The following is a 17,268-nucleotide window of genomic DNA, read 5'->3' as shown; positions in this document are numbered from 1 at the left end:
GTTACAGCAACTCATTATCACCGCATATGGCGAAAATATGTTGCATGGTGTGAGGCCGAAAGGGCCCCAACAGAGGAATTTCAACTAGGTCGATTTCTGCATTTCCTGCAAGCAGGAGTGACTATGGGCCTTAAATTGGGTTCCATTAAGGTACAGATCTCGGCTCTGTCGATTTTCTTTCAAAAAGAACTAGCTTCAGTACCTGAAGTTCAGACATTTATAAAAGGAGTGCTGCAGAGTCAGCCCCCGTTTGTGCCTCCTGTGGCACCTTGGGATCTCAACGTGGTGTTGAGTTTCTTAAAATCACATTGGTTTGAACCACTAAAAACCGTGGATCTGAAATATCTCACGTGGAAGGTGGTTATGTTATTGGCCTTGGCTTCTGCCAGGCGAGTATCAAAGTTGGCGGCTTTGTCTTGTAAAAGCCCTTATTTGATTTTCCATATGGATAGGGCAGAATTGAGGACTCGTCCCCAGTTTCTCCCAAAGGTGGTGTCAGCGTTTCACCTGAACCAGCCTATTGTGGTGCCTAGGCTACTAGGGACTTGGAGGACTCCAAGTTGCTAGACGTTGTCAGGGCACTGAAAATATATGTTTCCAGAACGGCTAGAGTCAGAAAATCTGACTCGCTGTTTATCCTATATGCACCTAACAAGCTGGGTGCTCCTGCTTCTAAGCAGACTATTGCTCGTTGGATTTGTAGTACAATTCAGCTTGCACATACTGTGGCAGGCCTGCCACAGCCAAAATCTGTCAATGCCCATTCCACAAGGAAGGTGGGCTCATCTTGGGCGGCTACCCGAGGGGTCTCGGCTTTACAACTTTGCCGAGCAGCTACTTGGTCAGGGGCAAACACGTTTGCAAAATTCTACAAATTTGATACCCTGGCTGAGGAGGACCTGGAGTTCTCTCATTCAGTGCTGCAGAGTCATCCGCACTCTCCCGCCCGTTTGGGAGCTTTGGTATAATCCCCATGGTCCTTACGGAGTTCCCAGCATCCACTAGGACGTTAGAGAAAATAAGAATTTACTCACCGGTAATTCTATTTCTCGTAGTCCGTAGTGGATGCTGGGCGCCCATCCCAAGTGCGGTTTATCTGCAATACTTGTACATAGTTATTGTTAACTAAATCGGGTTATTGTTGAGCCATCTGTTGAGAGGCTCTATTGTTTCATACTGTTAACTGTGTTTCATATCACGAGTTGTACGGTGTGATTGGTGTGGCTGGTATGAGTCTTACCCGGGATTCAAAATCCTTCCTTATTGTGTACGCTCGTCCGGGCACAGTACCTAACTGAGGCTTGGAGGAGGGTCATAGTGGGAGGAGCCAGTGCACACCAGGTAGTCTAAGATCTTTCTAGAGTGCCCAGCCTCCTTCGGAGCCCGCTATTCCCCATGGTCCTTACGGAGTTCCCAGCATCCACTACGGACTACGAGAAATAGAATTACCGGTGAGTAAATTCTTATTTTTTTTCTAAATTTCTCTAAGAATTTTTTGGCCTATGGGGTGCTGTGAAAAAAATTCTGATATTCTAGGGCGCTGTGATTCAAAAAAGTTTGTAAACCACTGCACTACACTGATTCTCTCCCTCTGCCCACCACACAATATTGCTTGGGGGGCTCAGTATTGATGTAAAGGTGCCATTGGCCTGCTCCCACAGTCCCCTATATACAGCAACCTGCAATGGTAGAGGAGATTGCCTTCTTTCAAACCACCATGGCTCACCCAAGGAAGATCAAAATACTATCCCTCAAGGCCCATGGCCTTAATACACCGGAGAAGAGATCTAGCCTCCTCCGATTATCGTGGTCCGAAAAGGTAGATGTAGCTTTTGTGCAAGAGAGACACTTCCGTTGGCATACGTAACCCCCCACTTACTATAATGAGCCGTGGGGTAGCAACGGTTAGTAACACCCCTGACAGCAAGTCCAGAGGAGTAGCGATTATTTCTCTAACGTCCTAGTGGATGCTGGGGACTCCGAAAGGACCATGGGGAATAGCGGCTCCGCAGGAGACTGGGCACAAAGTAAAAGCTTTAGGACTAGCTGGTGTGCACTGGCTCCTCCCCCTATGACCCCCCTCCAAGCCTCAGTTAGATTTTGTGCCCGAACGAGAAGGGTGCAATCTAGGTGGCTCTCCTGAGCTGCTTAGAGTAAAAGTTTAAATAGGTTTTTTATTTTCAGTGAGACCTGCTTGCAACAGGCTCACTGCATCGAGGGACTTAGGGGAGAGAAACGAACTCACCTGCGTGCAGAGTGGATTGGGTTTCTTAGGCTACTGGACATTAGCTCCAGAGGGACGATCACAGGCCCAGCCATGGATGGGTCCCGGAGCCGCGCCGCCGGCCCCCTTACAGATGCTGAAGCAAGAAGAGGTCCATAAATCGGCGGCAGAAGACTTTCCTGTCTTCATAAGGTAGCGCACAGCACTGCAGCTGTGCGCCATTGCTCTCAGCACACTTCACACTCCGGTCACTGAGGGTGCAGGACGCTGGGGGGGGGCGTCCTGGGAAGCAATGAATTTACCTTAGTTGGCGAAAAATACATCACATATAGCTCCTGGGCTATATGGATGTATTTAACCCCTGCCAGTTTTCCAGTAAAAAGCGGGAGAAGAGCCTGCCGTGAAGGGGGCGGGGCCTATCTCCTCAGCACACAGCGCCATTTTTCCCACACAGCTCCGCTGGTAGGAAGGCTCCCAGAATCTCCCCTGCATCCTGCAACTACAGAAACAGGGTAAAAAAGAGAGGGGGGCACTTATTTGGCAAAATAACAGATATAAGCAGCTATAAGGGATAGACACTTATTGTAAGGTTGTCCCTATACATATATAGCGCTCTGGTGTGTGCTGGCAAACTCTCCCTCTGTCTCCCCAAAGGGCTAAGTGGGTCCTGTCCTCTATCAGAGCATTCCCTGTGTGTGTGCTGGGTGTCGGTACGTGTGTGTCGACATGTATGAGGAGGAAAATGATGTGGAGGCGGAGCAGAGTGTCTGTAACAGTGATGTCACCCCCTAGGGGGTCGACACCTGAGTGGATGTACTGTTGAAAATTACGTGACAGTGTCAGCTCTATATAAAAAAAACAGTGGTTGACATGAGACAGCCGGCTACTCAGCTTGGGCCTGTCCAGACGTCTCATAGGCCGTCAGGCAGATGGCAGATACAGACGCCGACACGGATACTGACTCCTGTGTCGACGGTGAAGAGACAACCGTGATTTCCAGTAGGGCCACACGTTACATGATTGAGACAATGGAAAATGTTTTATACATTTCTGATAATACGAGTACCACCAAAAAAGGGGTATTATGTTCGGTGAGGGAAAAACTACCTGTAGTTTTCCTGAATCTGAGAAATAAAATGTGTGATGATGCGTGGGTTTCCCCCCGATAACAATTAATAATTTCTTAAAAAGTATTGGCTGCATACCCTTTCCCGCCAGAGGTTAGGATGCATTGGGAAACACCCCCTAGGGGGGATAAGGCGCTCACACGCTTGTAAGAACAAGGGCTCTACCCTCTCATGAGATGGCCGCCCTTAAGGATCCTGCTGATAGAAAGCAGGAGGGTATCCAAAAAAAGGTATTTACACACATACTGGTGTTATACTGCGACCAGCTATCGCCTCAGCCTGGAGGTGCAGTGCTGGGTTGGCATGGTCGGATTCCCTGACTGGAAATATTGATATCCTAGATAAGGATAGTATATTATTGCCTATAGAGCATTAAAAGATGCATTTCTATATATGCATGATGCACAGCGGAATAATTGCCGACTGGCATCAAGTATAAGTGCGTTGTCCAATTCTACCAGTAAAATGGTCAGGTGATGCGGATTCCAAACGTCATTTGGAAGTATTGCCTTTGAAAGGGGACATTTGGGGTCGATCTTTTAGACCTGGTGGCCACGGCAACAGCTGGGAAATCCACGTTTGTACCCCAGGTCGCCTCTCAAAATAAGACGCCGTATTATCAGGCGCAGTCCTTTGTTGGCAAGCGGACAAAAGGTTCCTCTTTTCTGCTCGTGACAGAGGGATAGGAAAAAGGCTGCAGAGATCAGCCAGTTCCCAGGAACAGAAACCCTTTCCAGCCTCTGCCAAGCCCTCAGTATGACGCTAGGGCTTTACAAGCTCAGGCACGGTGGGGGCCCGTTCTCAATGAATTTCAGTGCGCAGTGGGCTCACTCGCAAGTAGACCCCTGGATCCTTCAGGTAATATCTCAGGGGTACATATTGGAATTCGAGACGTCTCCCCCTCGCCGTTTCCAAAAGTCGACTTTACCGACGTCTCCCTCGGACAGGGAGGCAGTTTTGGAAGCCATTCACAAGCTGTATTCCCAGCAGGTGATAATCAAGGTACCCCTCCTGCAACAGGGAACGGGGTATTATTCCACACTATTGTGGTACCGAAGCCAGACGGCTCGGTGAGACCGATTCTAAAATCTTTGAACACTTACATACAGAGGTTCAAATTCAAGATTGAGTCACTCAGAGCAGTGATTGCGAACCTGGAAGAAGGGGACTACATGATGTCTCGGGACATCAAGGATGCTTACCTTCATGTCAAAATTTACCCTTCTCACCAAGGGTACCTCAGGTTTATGGTACAGAACTGTCACTATCAGTTCAGACGCTGCCGTAGGGATGGTCCACGGCACCCCGGGTCTTTACCAAGGTAATGGCCGAAATGATGATGTTCCTTCGAAGGAAGGAAATTTTAGTTATCCCTTACTTGGACGATTCCCTGATAAGGGTAAGATCCAGGGAACAGTTGGAGGTCGGTGTAGCACTATCTCAGATAGTGTTGCGGCAGCACGATTGGATTCTCAATATTCCAAAATCGCAGCTGGTTCCGTCGACGTGTCTTCTGTTCCTAGGGATGATCCTGGACACAGTCCAGAAAAAGGTGTTTCTCCCGGAGGAGAAAGCCAGGGAGTTATCCGAGCTAGTCAGGAACCTCCTCAAACCGAGCCAAGTCTCAGTGCATCAATGCACAAGGGTTCTGGGTAAAATGGGGGCTTCCTACGAAGCAATCCCATTTGGCAGATTCCACGCAAGAACTTTCCAGTGGGACCTGCTGGACAAATGGTCCGGGTCGCATCTTCAGATGCATCAGCGGATAACCCTGTCACCAAGGACAAGGGTGTCCCTCCTGTGGTGGTTGCAGAGTGCTCATCTTCTAGAGGGCCGCAGATTCGGCATTCAGGACTGGGTCCTGGTAACCACGGATGCCAGCCTGCGAGGCTGGGGAGCAGTCACACAGGGAAGGAATATCCAGGACTTATGGTCAAGCCTGGAGACATCACTTCACATAAATATCCTGAAGCTAAGGGACATTTACAATGCTCTAAGCTTAGCGAGACCTTTGCTTCAAGGACAGCCGGTGTTGATCCAGTCGGACAACATCACGGCAGTCACCCACGTAAACAGACAGGGTGGCACAAGAAGCAGAAGGGCAATGACAGAAGCTGCAAGGATTCTTCGCTGGGCGGAAAATCATGGGATAGCACTGTCAGCAGTATTCATTCCGGGAGTGGACAACTGGGAAGCAGACTTCCTCAGCACGACCTCCACCCGGGGAGAGTGGGGACTTCACCCAGAAGTCTTCCACAGGATTATAAACCGTTGGGAAAAACTCGACAGGTATTGCGCCAGGTCCAGGGACCCTCAGGCAATAGCTGTAGACGCTCTGGTAACACCGTGGGTGTACCAGTCAGGGTATGTGTTTCCTCCTCTGCCTCTCATACCCAAGGTACTGAGATTGATAAGATGGTGAGGAGTAAGCACTATATTCGTGGCTCCGGATTGGCCAAGAAGGACTTGGTAACCGGAACTTCAAGAGATGCTCACGGAGGATCCGTGGCCTCTACCTCTAAGAAGGGACCTGCTCCAGCAAGGACCCTGTCTGTTCCAAGACTTACCGCGGCTGCGTTTGACGGCATGGCGGTTGAACGCCGGATCCTGAAGGAAAAAGGGCATTCCGGATGAAGTCATCCCTATCCTGATCAAAGCCAGGAAGGATGTAACCGCAAAAACATTATCACCGCAATTGGCGAAAATATGTTGCGTGGTGCGAGGCCAGTAAGGCCCGACGGTGGAAATTCGACTGGGTCGATTCCTACATTTCCTGCAAACAGGAGTGTCTATGGGCCTCAAATTGGGGTCCATTAAGGTTCAAATTTCGGCCCTGTCAATTTTCTTCCAAAAAGAACTAGCTTCAGTCCCTGAAGTTCAGACGTTTGTAAAAGGGGTACTGCATATACAGCCTCCTTTTGTGCCTCCAGTGGCACTTGGGATCTCAATGTAGTTTTTTTTTTGGATTCCAAAAGTCACATTGGTTTGAACCACTTAAATCTGTGGAGTTAAAATATCTCACATGGAAAGTGGTCATGCTGTTGGCCCTGGCCTGGGCCAGGCGCGTGTCAGAATTGGCGGCTTTATCCTGTAAAAGCCCTTATCTGATTTTCCATTCGGACAGGGCGGAATTGAGGACTCGTCCTCAATTTCTCCCTAAGGTGTTTTCAGCATTTCACTTAAACCAACCTATTGTGGTGCCTGCGGCTACTAGGGACTTGGAGGATTCCAAGTTGCTGGATGTAGTCAGGGCCCTGAAAATATATGTTTCCAGGACGGCTGGAGTCAGAAAATCTGACTCGCTGTTTATCCTGTATGCACCCAACAAGCTGGGTGCTCCTGCTTCTAAGCAGACGATTGCTCGTTGGATTTGCAGTACAATTCAGCTTGCACATTCTGTGGCAGGCCTGCCACAGCCAAAATCTGTAAAAGTCCATTCCACACGGAAAGTGGGCTCATCTTGGGCGGCTGCCCGAGGGGTCTCGGCTTTACAACTTTGCCGAGCAGCTACTTGGTCAGGGGCAAACACGTTTGCTAAATTCTACAAATTTGATACCCTGGCTGAGGAGGACCTGGAGTTCTCTCATTCGGTGCTGCAGAGTCATCCGCACTCTCCCGCCCGTTTGGGAGCTTTGGTATAATCCCCATGGTCCTTTCGGAGTCCCCAGCATCCACTAGGACGTTAGAGAAAATAAGAATTTACTTACCGATAATTCTATTTCTCATAGTCCGTAGTGGATGCTGGGCGCCCATCCCAAGTGCGGATTGTCTGCATTACTTGTACATAGTTATTGTTACAAAAATCGGGTTATTGTTGTTGTGAGCCATCTTTTCAGAGGCTCCTTCTGTTATCATGCTGTTAACTGGGTTCAGATCACAAGTTGTACGGTGTGATTGGTGTGGCTGGTAATGAGTCTTACCCGGGATTCAAAATCCTTCCTTATTGTGTACGCTCGTCCGGGCACAGTATCCTAACTGAGGCTTGGAGGGGGGTCATAGGGGGAGGAGCCAGTGCACACCAGCTAGTCCTAAAGCTTTTACTTTGTGCCCAGTCTCCTGCGGAGCCGCTATTCCCCATGGTCCTTTCGGAGTCCCCAGCATCCACTACGGACTATGAGAAATAGAATTATCGGTAAGTAAATTCTTATTTTTTTTCTAAAGAACTCCATATCTCTGAAGTATCTATCCATTGAATAGTTTTGGGAAGATTGCTCCTCTTGAATTGCTTGATTTTTCACCAAATGTTTGTTTGTAGTGATTTATGCACCTAATCAGACCCAACTTTCATTCTTCAATTCCTACCTAGACAAACTGGATTCCTTTTCCAAGAGTTACCGTTCTTGGTGGTGATTTTAATTGGACATTGGATCCCAGGATGGACACGTCGTCTCAGGCCCCTAGATTCCCTGCTGCGAAATACCGATGGGTTAAAATATACTCCACATGCAGCAACTAGCAGATTTTTGGAGGATTCTTAATCCTACGGGACGTGATTATTCTTTCTATTCGCACCCCTATCGGGTCTACTCGTGCATTGATTATCTGTTTATAAGCCATAGACACCTCCCATTCCTGGTAGATGCCAATATTGGCTCAATTACATGGTCAGACCACGCCCCAGTGTTGCTAGTCCTAGAAATTCCACTCAGTTCCCAAAAACAATGGACTTGGAGGCTCAATGAGACCTTGCTATATGATGCATATTGTAAAGATGCATTAGATAAGACTCTTACGGATTATATTTCCACGAATGTCACAGACGAAGTCTCCCACATAACTATATGGGAGGCTCATAACTGTGTCCTCCGTGGTAAACTCATACAACTTGGCTCCTATATGAAATGTCAAAAACGCGCTGATTACGAATTTGCTGCACAAGATTCAATCCCTTGAGACCTCAAGTCCTCACTTTCAGATGTGACGTTTGTGGAACTGACAGAAGCACGCTCCCAGCTTAAAAAACTTTTATCGAATAACACAATTTTCTCCATCCGTAAATGCAAACGTAGATATTACCAGTGTGGAAACCAACCTGGCCGGCTTTTGGCTCAAGCTCTTCGGACACAACACTCAGCCTCTTTTGTTAACTTCATGAAGGACGCTGACGGTGTTCTGCAATTTAAAACTTCTGAGATAGCATCTTGCTTCTCCCATTTTTTACACCATGCTGTTCAATTTGGATAGTAATCCCTCAACCACCGATCCTCCAACAGATCAAACGATATCTGACGTCTATATCCTATCCTACCCTCCCCCTTTCGGAGATTGTAGCGCTAGAATCCCCCTTCACCTCACAAGAGATTGACCAAGCCATTTCTTTCACCCCGTAAAAGTCCTGGGCCAGATGGATTTCTTCTGACACTTTTCGCGACACTCACTAGAAGCCCACATTTCATTGATACCGAAACAGGGCAAAGACCCATCAGTTTGCTCTAGTTACAGGCCCATCTCCCTTTTAAATGTTGATCTCAAACTATATGCGAAGCTATTGGCGAATAGACTGAATAAATTGGTCCCCCTCTTGGTCCACAGTGACCAGGTTGGTTTTGTTATGGGCCGTGAGGCCAAAGACCACACCACCAAAGTTCTTAACCTCATGCATTTAGCGTCCCACAGCCCCATCCTTACCATCTTACTCTCTACTGATGCCGAAAAGGTATTTGATAGGGTCAACTGGAACTTCATGAAATCAGTCTTGGAGCATATAGGCTTGGGTCCCTGCACCCTCAGCAGAATATTGGCCCACTATTGTTCCCCCACGGCCAGGGTCCGCGTTAATGGCTCTCTTATCAAACTCCTTTCCCATAAACAATGGAACTAAACAGGGATGCCCTTTCTCTCTGCTGATCTTCGTGCTATGTATTGAGGCACTGGCTAGGGCTATTAGAGCCAACAAGGATATTAAGGGCTTCACTGTAGGGGACAAGGAGTACAAATTAGCATTATTCGCAGATGACCTGTTAGCTATTGTCTGTCACCCAACGACATCGCTATCACACCTGATGAGTGAATTAGATTTATTTGGAAAACGATCGTACTTTAAAATCAACTTGTCCAAATCTAGTGCCCTGAGTATCTCTACCCCTGCAAACACTATTGCGAGCCTCAAACACTCCTTCCCGTTCTCTTGGCAACCTTCGTATATAACATACCTGGGTATTAAATTACCTACTGATATGTCCAAACTGACCCCATTGAACTTTTAGCCCCTACTGCGGACAATTCGGAATGACTATTCTAGATGGCATGGAGAAGCAACTTTCCTGGTTCGGTTGACTGAATATCGTAAAGATGAATACCCTCCCTTAACTGCTATACACACTACAGGACCTACCAGTCCATATCACGGAATCTTGGTTTCCCTCTATATTATCTCTGATCCTACAATTTATTTGGCAACGAAAAAGGCCCAGAATTAAGCGATCTTTTCTGACTGGATCGACTAAGGCTGGTGGTCTCCAGCTTCCTGATATTAAGGACTATTATTATGCCATTCTCTTAAGTACAGTTTTAGACTGGACAAGAAGTCGTGAGACCAAGCAATGGGTTTAATTGGCGGGCCTATACGTGCAGCAATTTACAGAGATATTTCCCTAGCTCCCCTCTTTACATAGATTATCTCCACCTCATCCTACAATAACCCCTACTCTCTCAGCTTGGAAGACATTTCGATGCCTTTCTCATATCTCGTCCAAATTTGGTCCTTTAACGTCCTTTTTGGCTAACTCGGATTTTCTACCAGGAGTAAATCTAACCGACTTCTCCCGGTGGGCAGTTGCGGGATTATTTCGAGTTGGCCAAATGGTAACCCCTTCTGCAGTTAAACAGTTTTTGGACATAAAAGCGTCATGGGACCCACAAAGTGATTTCTGGAAATATTTGCAAATTATACATTTCTTAGTTTCTGGCTCCAGATTCCAAGAGGCTTCTAGAGAATTGACCTTATTCGAGAAACTTTGTATTGCCACTCACAACCCAACACACACTATTTCCTCCTTGTATAGGATTAGCCACCATTCCACACCCACACATCCCCCTTCTTTTGCCGCGGCATCGGAGAGGGACTTGGGTGTCTCCTTATCAACTCGTGATTGGGAAAGAATATTATTTAAAACACATGGTTCTGTCTGTATTCAGATCAGAGAAACTCAATCCAAAATCATCACAAGGAGGTATCGGCACCCTTCTCTTCTCCATGCGCTGTACCCTGGTATCTCGGCTCAGTGCTGGCGCTGCTCCTCCTCCGTATGTACATTGTTCCACATTTGGTGGGATTGCCCCCCCAACTCTTTTGGCAAGACATAATTAGCATTTCGCAAGATATCTTGGGATCTGAGGTCCCGCTTAGCCCTACCCTTCTGGCTGATTAACCACTCCACCATAACGTTGAAGAAATCCCTGCTACGGCACCTGAGCAATGCAGCCCGAGCTGTTATTCCAGCTCTATGGAGATCCAAACGCCCCCCCGACGCGTTGTTCATGGTTTGCGAAAATCGATTTTCTCTGACGTCCTAGTGGATGCTGGGAACTCTGTAAGGACCATGGGGAATAGACGGGCTCCGCAGGAGACTGGGCACTCTAAAGAAAAGATTTAGTACTATCTGGTGTGCACTGGCTCATCCCTCTATGCCCCTCCTCCAGACCTCAGTTAGAATCTGTGCCCGGCCAGAGCTGGGTGCTCCTAGTGGGCTCTCCTGAGCTTACTAGTAAAGAAAGTATTTATTAGGTTTTTTATTTTCAGTGAGCTTCTGCTGGCAACAGACTCACTGCTACGTGGGACTAAGGGGAGAGAAGCAAACCTACCTGCTTGCAGCTAGCTTGTGCTTCTTAGGCTACTGGACACCATTAGCTCCAGAGGGTTCGAACACAGGCACCTGTCCTCGATCGTCCGTTCCCGGAGCCGCGCCGCCGTCCCCCTCGCAGAGCCAGAAGAACAGAAGCTGGAAGACGACGAAATCGGCGGCAGAAGACGCCTGTCTTCATTTAAGGTAGCGCACAGCACCGCAGCTGTGCGCCATTGCTCCCAGCACACTTACACACTCTGGTCACTGTAGGGTGCAGGGCGCTGGGGGGGGGGGGCCTGGGCTGCAATTGAAGTACCTTTTGGCAATAAAAATACATATATACAGTCTGGCACTGTATATATGTAAAAACCCCCGCCATTTTTTTACACAGAAAGCGGGACAGAAGCCCGCCACTGAGGGGGCGGGGCCTTCTTCCTCAGCACACCAGCGCCATTTTCTCTTCACAGCTCCGCTGGAAGCAGCTCCCCAGGCTCTCCCCTGCAGTATCCAGGTACAAGAAGGGTAAAAAAGAGAGGGGGGGGGGGCACATAAATTTAGGTGCAAATAAAACATATAAGGCAGCTATTGGGTAATCCCTTATTATAAGTGAAAATCCCTGTGTTATATAGCGCTGTGGTGTGTGCTGGCATACTCTCTCTCTGTCTCCCCAAAGGGGTCCTGTCCTCAGTCTGAGCATTCCCTGTGTGTGTGCGGTGTGTCGGTACGGCTGTGTCGACATGTTTGATGAGGAGGGTTACGTGGAGGCGGAGCAAGGGCAGATAAGTGTGGTGTCGCCCCCGTCGGGGCCGACACCTGATTGGATGGATATGTGGAAGGTCTTACATGACAATGTAAGCTCCTTACATAAAAGGTTTGATGACGCTGCAGCCTTGGGACAGCCGGGGTCTCAGCCCGCGCCTGCCCAGGCGACTCAGAAACCGTCAGGGGCTCATAAACGCCCTCTATCTCAGATGGTTGACACAGATGTCGACACGGGGTCCGACTCAAGTGTCGACGATGATGAGGCACATTTACAGAAATAGGGTGGTGATAATACATACAAGCGCCCCTGCAGGGACTGTGGTGTATTTTACAAAGTCCTTCCTCAAGCAGATTTCAATGTCATGTAACATGGAAAGAAAAGTGCATATAGTGATGTACAGTTTAAACACATTTAAAATTTAATGTACACACACATGACACTTAACATTAAAAAACATATACACAACAGTGTGTAATGAAAGGTAAGGAGTCCCAAGTGCGTAATTACCAGCGGTAGGAAAGAACTGTCTCGCGGCAGTTCTACAAGCATGTGTGTATAAACTCCACGGCAACCGCGGCTGTCATCCCCCCGTCTGGATAGATGGTCTCTCGCACTGGTTCCTCCTAATTTAGCACCCTGCCCCACCTACCCTCACTGATTTTAAATAGTCTAGCACTCTGGCCTGCATATGTGGAATGAGCACACTGAGGATTATATGACACCGCAGATGGATTGGTCTGCAGTGTCGCACCCACTATTGTGTACATGAAGAAATAGGAAGTGAGGTTTGACTGGTTGCAACTGCACAACACGGGACTCAGGAGAGAGAAACAGCACTTGATGAAGTGGCTCCAGCTACCCATCACACTCCACACTGCGATATCCGTGGACAGAGAGCGGGGGAACCAGTGCGAGAGACCATCTATCCAGACGGGGAGATGACAGCCGCGGTTGCCGTGGAGTTTATACACACATGCTTGTAGAACTGCCGCGAGACAGTTCTTTCCTACCGCTGGTAATTACGCACTTGGGACTCCTTACCTTTCATTACACACTGTTGTGTATATGTTTTTTAATGTTAAGTGTCATGTGTTTGTACATTAAATTTTAAATGTGTTTAAACTGTACATCACTATATGCACTTTTCTTTCCATGTTACATGACATTGAAATCTGCTTGAGGAAGGACTTTGTAAAATACACCACAGTCCCTGCAGGGGCGCTTGTATGTATTATCACCACCCTATTTCTGCAGTTTACCTGAGAGTTTCTCTTGGTGGGGGTACTGGAGGGTTACCCCAGTGTGACAAATACATTCTTTAGCCGCCTAGTTTTTGGGGGCGCATTGTACTTGCTGTCTATCCTTTGATTTGGTTTTCAACTGAGGCACATTTACAGTCTATAATGACCAAGGCCATCCGATACATGATTATTGCAATGAAAGATGTATTACACATTTCTGAGAGTAACCCGGTTAATACCAAGAGGGTTTATATGTTTGTGGAGAAAAAGCAGCCAGTGACTTTTCCCCCATCTGATGAATTAAATGAATTATGTGAAGAAGCGTGGAGTTCCCCTGATAAGAAACTGGTGATTTCTAAGAGGTTACTGATGGCGTACCCTTTCCCGCCAACGGACAGGTTACGTTGGGAAACATCCCCTAGGGTGGACAGGGCGCTGACACGCTTATCTAAAAAGGTGGCCCTGCCGTCTCAGGATACGGCCGCCCTAAAGGAGCCTGCGGATAGAAAGCAGGAGGCTATCCTGAAGTCTGTGTATACACACTCAGGTACTATACTGAGACCTGCTATTGCTTCAGCCTGGATGTGTAGTGCTGTAGCAGCATGGACAGATACTCTGTCAGACGACATAGATTCCCTCGACTGGGATACTATTTTGCTAACCCTGGGCCATATAAAAGACGTTGTCTTATATATGCGGGATGCTCAGAGGGACATTTGCCTGCTGGGCTCTAGAATTAATGCTATGTCCATTTCTGCCAGGAGGGTCTTATGGACTCGGCAATGGACAGGAGGTGCTAATTCTAAAAAACACATGGAGGTTTTGCCTTATAAGGGTGAGGAATTGTTTGGGGACGGTCTATCGGACCTCGTGTCCACAGCGACAGCTGGAAAGTCGACTTTCTTGCCTCAGGTTTCCTCACAGCCTAAGAAAGCACCGTATTATCAAATGCAGTCCTTTCGTTCTCAGAAAGGCAAGAGGGTCAGGGGCGCATCCTTTCTTGCCAGAGGCAGGGGTAGAGGTAAAAAGCTGCACCATGCAGCCAGTTCCCAGGAACAAAAGTCCTCCCCTGCTTCCACTAAGTCCACCGCATGACGTTGGGGCTCCACAGGCGGAGCCAGGTGCGGTGGGGGCGCGTCTCCGAAACTTCAGCAACCAGTGGGTTCGCTCACAGGTGGATCTCTGGGCTGTACAAATTGTATCTCAGGGATACAAGCTGGAATTCGAAGCGACTCCCCCCCGCCGTTACCTCAAATCAGCCTTGCCAGCTTCTCCCATGGAAAGGGAGGTAGTACTGGCGGCAATTCACAAGCTGTACCTCCAGCAAGTGATTATCAGGGTCCCCCTCCTTCAACAGGAAAGGGGTTACTATTCCATAATGTTTGTGGTACCGAAACCGGACGGTTCGGTGAGACCCATTCTGAATTAAAATCCTTGAACACTTATATAAAGAAATTCAAGTTCAAAATGGAATCGCTCAGAGCGGTTATTGCAAGCCTGGAAGAGGGGGATTTTATGGTGTCGCTGGACATCAAGGATGCTTACTTGCATGTCCCCATTTACCCACTTCTCCAGGAGTACCTCAGGTTTGTGGTACAGGACTGTCATTACCAGTTCCAGACGTTGCCGTTTGGCCTGTCCACGGCACAGAGGATATTTACCAAGGTAATGGCCGAAATGATGATACTCCTTCGGAAGAAGGGAGTTATAATTATCCCATACTTGGACGATCTCCTCATAAAGGCGAAGTCCAGAGAGCAGTTGTTGATCAGCGTAGCACTCTCTCAGGAAGTGTTGCAACAGCACGGCTGGATTCTGAATGTTCCAAAGTCGCAGCTGATTCCTACGACGCGTCTGCTTTTCCTGGGCATGATTCTGGACACAGAACAGAAGAAGGTGTTTCTCCCGGTGGAGAAGGCCCAGGAATTAGCATCTTTGGTCAGGGACCTCCTGAAACCAAAACAGGTATCGGTGCATCACTGCACGCGAGTCCTGGGAAAGATGGTGGTTTCATACGAAGCCATTCCCTTCGGCAGGTTCCATGCGAGGATTTTTCAGTGGGATCTGTTGGACAAGTGGTCCGGATCGCATCTTCAGATGCATCGGCTGATCACCCTGTCCCCGAGGGCCAGGGTGTCTCTTCTGTGGTGGCTGCAGAGTGCTCACCTTCTCGAGGGCCGCAGGTTCGGCATTCAGGACTGGGTCCTGGTGACCACGGATGCAAGCCTCCGAGGATGGGGGGCAGTCACTCAGGGAAGAAACTTCCAAGGGCTGTGGTCAAGTCTGGAGACTTCTCTACACATAAATATACAGGAATTAAGGGCCATTTACAACGCCCTGAGTCAAGCAGAGCCCCTGCTTCAAAACCGGCCAGTGCTGATTCAGTGAGACAACATCACGGCAGTCGCTCATGTAAACCGCCAGGGCGGCACAAGAAGCAGGATGGCAATGTCGGAAGCTACAAAGATTCTGCGATGGGCGGAGAATCACGTGCAAGCACTGTCAGCAGTCTTCATTCCGGGAGTGGACAACTGGGAAGCAGACTTCCTCAGCAGACACGACCTCCACCCGGGAGAATGGGGACTTCATAAAGAAGTCTTCCAACTGATTACAAACCGATGGGAACTGCCACAGGTGGACATGATGGCGTCCCGCCTCAACAAAAAGCTAAAAAGATATTGCGCCAGGTCAAGGGACCCTCAGTCGGTAGCTGTGGACGCCCTAGTGACACCGTGGGTGTACCAGTCGGTATATGTGTTTCCTCCTCTTCCTCTCATACCAAAAGTACTGAGAATAGTAAGAAAGAGAGGAATAAGAACAATACTCATTGTTCCGGACTGGCCAAGAAGGACTTGGTACCCGGAACTGCAAGAAATGCGCACAGAGGACCCATGGCCTCTGCCTCTCAGACAGGACCTGCTGCAACAAGGGCCCTGTCTGTTCCAAGACTTACCGCGGCTGCGTTTGACGGCATGGCGGTTGAACGCCGGATCCTAGCGGAAAAAGGCATTCCGGATGAAGTTATTCCTACGCTGATAAAGGCTAGGAAGGACATAACAGCAAAGCATTATCACCGTATATGGCGAAAATATGTTGCTTGGTGTGAGGCCAGGACGGCCCCTACAGAGGAATTCCAGCTGGGTCGATTCCTGCACTTCCTACAGTCAGGGGTGACTATGGGCCTAAAATTGGGGTCCATAAAGGTCCAGATTTCGGCCCTATCCATTTTCTTTCAAAAAGAACTGGCTTCACTGCCTGAGGTTCAGACGTTTGTTAAGGGAGTGCTGCATATTCGGCCCGCTTTTGTGCCACCAGTGGCACCCTGGGATTTTAACGTTGTGTTGGATTTCCTGAAATCCCACTGGTTTGAGCCACTTAAGACCGTGGAACTAAAGTATCTCACGTGGAAAGTGGTCATGCTGTTGGCCTTAGCATCGGCTAGGCCTGCGTCGGAATTGGCGGCTTTGTCATGTAAAAGCCCATATCTGATCTTCCATATGGACAGGGCAGAATTGAGGACTCGTCCACAATTTCTCCCAAAAGTGGTATCATTGTTTCATTTGAACCAACCTATTGTGGTGCCTGCGGCTACTCGGGACTTGGAGGACTCCAAGTTGCTGGACGTAGTCAGGGCTTTGAAAATATATGTTTCCAGAACGGCTGGAGTCAGGAAGACTGACTCGCTGTTTATCCTGCATGCACCCAACAAGCTGGGTGCTCCTGCTTCAAAGCAAACTATTGCTCGCTGGATCTGTAGCACCATTCAGCTGGCTCATTCTGGATTGCCGCATCCAAAATCAGTAAAAGCCCATTCCACAAGGAAGGTGGGCTCTTCTTGGGCGGCTGCCCGAGGGGTCTCGGCTTTACAGCTTTGCCGAGCGGCTACTTGGTCGGGCTCAAACACCTTTGCAAAGTTCTACAAGTTTGATACCCTGGCTGAGGAGGACCTTGTGTTTGCTCATTCGGTGCTGCAGAGTCATCCGCACTCTCCCGCCCGTTTGGGAGCTTTGGTATAATCCCCATGGTCCTTACGGAGTTCCCAGCATCCACTAGGACGTCAGAGAAAATAAGAATTTACTCACCGGTAATTCTATTTCTCGTAGTCCGTAGTGGATGCTGGGCGCCCGTC

This window comes from Pseudophryne corroboree, chromosome 9, assembly GCF_028390025.1.
Source record: "Pseudophryne corroboree isolate aPseCor3 chromosome 9, aPseCor3.hap2, whole genome shotgun sequence".
NCBI lineage: Eukaryota > Metazoa > Chordata > Amphibia > Anura > Myobatrachidae > Pseudophryne > Pseudophryne corroboree.
The sequence above is the reverse complement of the archived record's forward strand: the minus strand, read 5'-3'. Positions refer to the sequence as shown.